This window comes from Salvelinus sp. IW2-2015, unplaced genomic scaffold, assembly GCF_002910315.2.
Source record: "Salvelinus sp. IW2-2015 unplaced genomic scaffold, ASM291031v2 Un_scaffold2161, whole genome shotgun sequence".
NCBI classification, from domain to species: Eukaryota; Metazoa; Chordata; class Actinopteri; order Salmoniformes; family Salmonidae; genus Salvelinus; species Salvelinus sp. IW2-2015.
This window is the reverse complement of record NW_019943492.1, coordinates 176,584-183,430: the sequence shown is the minus strand read 5'-3', so window position 1 is coordinate 183,430 and position 6,847 is coordinate 176,584. Positions and strand designations below refer to the sequence as shown.

General features: G+C 44.2%; 1 pseudogene; it reads left to right on the top strand.

Moving 5' to 3' along the window:
• Window positions 1–659: 659 nt before the first annotated feature.
• The window catches only part of LOC112073132 (potassium voltage-gated channel subfamily B member 2-like), a 12,099-nt pseudogene continuing 5,911 nt past the window's right edge, over window positions 660–6,847 (top strand).

The window sequence follows — 6,847 nt, the reverse complement described above, 5'->3', positions numbered from 1 at the left end:
CATTATTTTACTCCTACATTTCTTCAATCATTCTTTATTTTCCTCATTCCACTGTCTTCTCATTCTCTCTCAGGCTCCATGCTTTATATTCCTCATACAGAAAGCACATTCCCATTGATGAATGTCTGTGTCTCTCTCAGCTCATGAAATCAATCGGCTTCCTCACTGTGGTTTTATTCATACCATTAATATTCCTACGGCTTCCAGGAGTCACTTATACATCTCACAGAGCTTTGTCCCAAATGGCACCCTATTACGTACAGTATATAGTGTTTTTCTTCTACAGGGGCCTTTGGGCCCTGGTCAAAAGTAGTGCACTAAATACAATGAACAAAAAAAACTAAAAAAATCCAACATGCAACAATTTCAAAGATTTTACTGAGTTACAGTTCATATAAGGAAATCAGTCAATTAAAATAAATTAATTTGGCCCTAATCTATGGATTTCACATGACTGGGAATACAGATATGCATCTGTTGGTCACAGATACCTTTAAAAATAAAAATAAGTACTGGCGTGGCTCAGAAACCAGTCAGTATTTGGTGTAACACCATTTGCCTCACGCAAGCTCGTCACATCTCCTTCGCATAGAAATGATCAGGCTGTTTGATTGTGGCCTTTGGAATGTTGTCCATCCCTCTTCAATGGCTGTGCGAAAATGCTGGATATTGGTGAGAACTGGAACACGCTGTCGTACACGTCGATCCAGAGCATCCCAAACATGCCTCAAATGGGTGACATGTCAGGTGAGTATGCAGGACATGAAATAGCTGGGACATTTTCAGCTTCCCGGAATTGTGTTACAGGTCCTTGCAACATGGGGCTGTGCATTATCATGCTGAAACATGAGGTGATGGCAGTGGATGAATGGCACCACAATGGGCCTCGGGATCTCGTCACGGTGTCTCTGTGCATTCAATTGCTATGTTCACAACTCTGACATCAGCAAACCGCTTGCTCACACAACGCCATCTGGCCGGTACAGTAGAAACGGGATTCATCCGTGAGATCACACTCCTCCAGCGTGCCAGTGGCCATCGAAGTCGGTTACGACGGCCGAACTGCACGTCAGGTCAAGACCCTGGTGACGACGACGAGTATGCAGATGAGCTTCCCGGAGCACGGTTTGTACAGAACCCACAGTTTCATCAGCTGTCCTGCTGGTCTCAGACCATCCTGGGTTGGCGTGGTTACACGTGGTCTCAGACCATCCGGGAAGAGCTGTCCTGGGGGGCTGGTCTCAGACCATCCCACAGGGGAAGAAGCTGGATGTGGAGGTCTGGGTTGGCGTGGTTACACGTGGTCTGCGGTTGTGAGGCCAATTGGACGTACTGCCAAATTCTTTAAAACAACGCCTTACGGTAGAGAAATTAACATTAAATTCTCTGGCAACAGCTCTGGTGGACGTTCCTGCAGTCAGCATGCCAATTACATGCTCCTCAAAACTTGAGAACATCTGTGACATTGTGTTGCGTGACAAAACTTCACATTTTAGAGTGGCCTTTTATTGTCCCCAGCACAAGGTGCACCTGTGTAATGACGTGCTGTTTAATCAGATTATTGTTATGCCACACCTGTCAGATGGATGGATTATCTTGGCAAAAGAGAAATGCTCACCAACAGGGATGTAAACAAATTTCTGCGTAACATTTGAGAGAAATAAGCTTTATGTGCATACGGAAAATTACTGGGATCTTTTATTTCAGCTAATGAAACATTGGACCAACACTTTAAATGTTGTTTTATATTTTTGTTCAGTGATGGTATAGGGTGGCGTTGGAGACACGGACAGAGTCTATCCCAAATTAACCACCTCAGATTAGTCCATCTTAACTTCTGGCAGTGGAATGGCTGGGCGGTAATGTGTTGACTCTAGATAGATGCATAAATGAGTCACAGCCTGGGTGCTAGGCTGTGACTCATTTTATCCCCTGGGTGGTTAGGCTGTGACTCATTTATATTCCCTGGGTGGTAGGCTGTGACTCATTTATATTCCCCTGGGTGGTAGGCTGTGACTCATTTATATTCTCTAGGGTGGTAGGCTGTGACTCATTTATATTCCCTGGGTGGTAGGCTGTGACTCATTTATATTCTCTAGGGTGCTAGGCTGTGACTCATTTATATTCTCTAGGGTGCTAGGCTGTGACTCATTTATATTCTCTAGGGTGCTAGGCTGTGACTCATTTATATTCTCTAGGGTGCTAGGCTGTGACTCATTTATATTCTCTAGGGTGCTAGGCTGTGACTCATTTATATTCCCCTGGGTGGTAGGCTGTGACTCATTTATATTCTCTAGGGTGCTAGGCTGTGACTCATTTATATTCCCCTGGGTGGTAGGCTGTGACTCATTTATTTCTCTAGGGTGTTAGCTGTGACTCATTTATATTCTCTAGGGTGCTAGGCTGTGACTCATTTATATTCTCTAGGGTGCTAGGCTGTGACTCATTTATATTCTCTAGGGTGCTAGGCTGTGACTCATTTATATTCTCTGGGTGGCTAGGCTGTGACTCATTTATATTCTCTGGGGTGCTAGGCTGTGACTCATTTATATTCTCTAGGGTGCTAGGCTGTGACTCATTATATTCCCTGGGATGCTAGGCTGTGACTCATTTATATTCTCTAGGGTGCTAGGCTGTGACTCATTTATATTCTCTAGGGTGCTAGGCTGTGACTCATTTATATTCTCTAGGGTGCTAGGCTGTGACTCATTTATATCTCTGGGGTGCTGGCTGTGACTCATTTATATTCTCTAGGGTGCTAGGCTGTGACTCATTTATATTCTCTCTGGGTGTTAGGCTGTGACTCATTTATATTCTCCAGGGTGCTAGGCTGTGATCATTTATATTCTATAGGGTGCTAGCTGTGACTCATTTATATTCTCTAGGGTGCTAGGCTGTGACTCATTTAATATTCTCTAGGGTGCTAGGCTGTGACTCATTTATATTCTCTAGGGTGCTAGGCTGGTGACTCATTTAATATTCCCTGGGTGGTAGGCTGTGACTCATTTATATTCTCTAGGGTGCTAGGCTGTGATCCATTTATATTCTCTAGGGTGCTAGGCTGTGACTCATTTATATTCTCTGGGGTGCTAGGCTGTGACTCATTTATTATTCTGGGGTGCTAGGCTGTGACTCATTTATATCTCTAGGGTGCTAGGCTGTGACTCATTTATATTCCTGGGATGCTAGGCTGTGACTCTTTTATATTCTCTAGGTGCTAGGCGTGTGACCTCATTTATTCTCTAGGGTGCTAGCTGTGTGACTCATTTATATTCTCTAGGGTGCTAGGCTGTGACTCATTTATATTCTCTGGGGTGCTGGCTGTGACTCATTTATATTCTCTAGGGTGCTAGGCTGTGACTCATTTATATTCTCTAGGGTGCTAGGCTGTGACTCATTTATATTCTCTAGGGTGCTAGGCTTGTGACTCATTTATATTCTATAGGGTGCTAGGCTGTGACTCATTTATATTCTCTAGGGTGCTAGGCTGTGACTCATTTATATTCTCTAGGGTGCTAGGCTGTGACTCATTTATATTCTCTAGGGTGCTAGGCTGTGACTCATTTATATTCTATAGGGTGCTAGGCTGTGACTCATTTATATTCTATAGGGTGCTAGCTGTGACTCATTTATATTCTCTAGGGTGCTAGGCTGTGACTCATTTATATTCTCTAGTTGGTTAGGCTGTGACTCATTTATATTCTCTAGGGTGCTAGGCTGTGACTCATTTATATTTCTAGGGTGCTAGGCTGTGACTCATTTATATTCTAATAGGGTGCTGGCTGTGACTCATTTATATTCTCTAGGGTGCTAGGCTGTGACTCATTTATATTCTCTAGGGTGCTAGGCGTTGACTCATTTATATTCTCTAGGGTGCTAGGCTGTGACTCATTTATATTCTCTGGGGTGTTAGGCTGTGACTCATTTATATTCTCTGGGGTGCTGGCAGTGACTAATTTAAATTTCGCTAGGATGTTAGGCTGTGACTCATTCATATTCTCTGGGTGTTAGGCTGTGACTCATTTATATTCTCTGGGGTGCTGGGCTGTGACTCATTTATATTCGCTAAGATGTTAGGTTGTGACTCATTTATATTCTCTGGGGTGCTGGGCTGTGACTAATTATATTCTCTGGGTGCTGGCTGTGACCTCATTTATGTTCTCTGGGGTGCTGGGCTGTGACTCATTTATATTCGATAGGATGTTAGACTGTGACTCATTTATATTCTCTGGGGTGCTGGGCTGTGACTCATTTATATTCTCTGGGGTGCTGGGCTGTGACTCATTTATATTCTCTAGGGTGCTAGGCTGTGACTCATTTATATTCTCTGGGGTGCTAGGCAGTGACTCATTTATATCGATAGGATGTTAGGCTGTGACTCATTTAATATTCTCTGGGGTGTGGCTGTGACTCATTTATATTTCTCTAGGGTGCTAGGCTGTGACTCATTTATATTCTCTAGGCTGTTGGCTGTGATCATTTATATTCTCTAGGGTGCTAGGCTGCGACTCATTTATATTCTCTGGGTGCTGGGCTGTGACTCATTTATATTTTCTGGGATGCTAGGCTGTGACTCATTTATATTCTCTAGGCTGTTAGGCTGTGACTCATTTATATTATCTGGGTGTTAGGCTGTGACTCATTTATATTCTCTGGGGTGTTAGGCTGTGACTCATTTATATTCTCTGGGGTTGGGCTTTGACTCATTTATATTCTCTAGGGTGTTAGGCTGTGACTCATTTATATTCTCTAGGGTGTTAGGCTGTGACTCATTTATATTCTCTGGGGTGTTAGACTGTGACTCATTTATATTCTCTAGGTGTTTAGACTGTGACTCATTTATATTCTCTAGGGTGTAGGCTGTGACTCATTAATATTCTCTAGGGTGTTAGACGTGACTCTTTTATTCTCTAGGTGTTAGGCTGTGACTCAAGATTCACCCAACCGTTCTCTGCTATGAATTGGCAATGGAAGGGAAAGTCATATAAATGTAAGATATTACATGGTACATTACATCTCACCTTGGTGTGTGTGTGTGTGTGTGTGTGTGTGTGTGTGTGTGTGTGTGGTGTGTGTGTGTGTGTGTGTGTGTGTGTGTGTGTGTGTGTGTGTGTGTGTGGTGTGTGTGTGTGTGTGTGTGTGTGTGTGTGTGTGTGTGTGTGTGTGTTCTGGAAAGACCGCATCGTACACTTTTAAAGGGGTATGGTTTTGCAGTTTTTTTCTTCAAGAGCAGAACATAGCTACTGTTAATATTTGTATTCTTGATTTAATCATCGGATTTAACAGTGTTGCTTCCATCCCTATCCTTGCCATACACGAATGAAACATAAGGACACAAAAACATACTGTTTTATATGAAAACTGTTTTATTCAGATTTTTCAAGGGGTTGATGCAAAACCCTCAGCATCCTACTTCCTGTGCTACTTCCTGTGCTATTCTCGTGTACTTCCTTGTGCTTATGCCACGGACCCTCTGAACACGTGTCGTCCGTATAGTAGCAATGCCAGTCAATCACAAAGCTGCAGAGTAGCAGTCCACGACAGTGGTCTTACAGAGTAGCAGTGGACAAGTAGCACCGAGAGGACCAGTGGACTTACAGAGCATGTGACGTCTACAGACGATTACGTGACCTATACAGTAGCAGTGACTTTACAGAGCAGCTGACCTTACAGAGAGTGACCTTAGAGCAGTGACCTTACAGAGCAGATTGACCTTACAGACAGTGACTTACAGAGCAGCTGACCTTACAGAGTCGTGACCTTCAGAGCAAAGTGACCTTACAGAGCAGTGACCTTACAGAGCAGTGACCTTACAGAGTGAGTGACCTTACAGAGTAGTGACCTATACAGAGTAGTGACCTTACAGAGCAGTGACCTTACAGAGCAAGTGACCTTACAGAGCAGTGACCTTACAGCGCAGTGACCTTACAGAGTAGTGACCTTACAGAGCAGTGACCTTACAGAGTAGTGACCTTACGAGTAGTGACTTACAGAGTAGTGACCTTACAGAGCAGTGACCTTACAGAGCAGTGACCTTACAGAGTAGTGACCTTACAGAGCAGTGACCTTACAGAGCAGTGACCTTACAGAGCAGTGACCTAAGCGGCAGTGACTGACAAGTACTTCTAGGTCTCAGTGATTTAACGCTACTTGCGCACACGCTAATTAGCTATCCATTTTACATCAGCTACACTGACATCTCTCCTCTCTCACCCTCTCTCTCCCTCTCTCTCCATCTCCATGCCACATCTCCTCTCCCTCTCTCTCCTCCCTCTCTCTCTTCCATCTCCCTCTCCTCTCCCCTCTCTCTCTCTCCCTCTCCTCTCTCTCCCTCCTCTCCTCTTCTCTCCCCTCCAGATCCTGGCCATCCTGTCTATCCTGTTCATAATTCTCTCCACTATCGCCTTGTCCCTCAACACCCTACCAGAGCTCCAGGTGCTAGATGAGTTCGGCCAGGCCAACGACAACCCCAGCTGGCCCATGTAAGAAGCCATCTGCATCGCCTGGTTTACCATGGAGTACCTCCTCCGCTTCCTCTCTTCACCCGACAAGTGGAAGTTCTTCAAAGGTAAAATATGTACGCTTAAACCCGCTCCTCAACTAAAGAGAACTAACATGACCAATTCACGACGGAGCGGTTGTTTTTGCAGCATCATCATCGCCTGCTTAACAAATGAACATTACTTTTGTCTTTCGTTTTGTGTTTTAGTTAGTGATACTGCCAATTTTACAGTTAAAATGTAAGTTGTACTCACAATTCAGCTTGTTGCTGCCACTTGTACAAAGTCTTGTTGAAGTAAAATCTGTTTTACCACTCTCTTTCTCCCTACCCCTCTCCTTTGCTTTC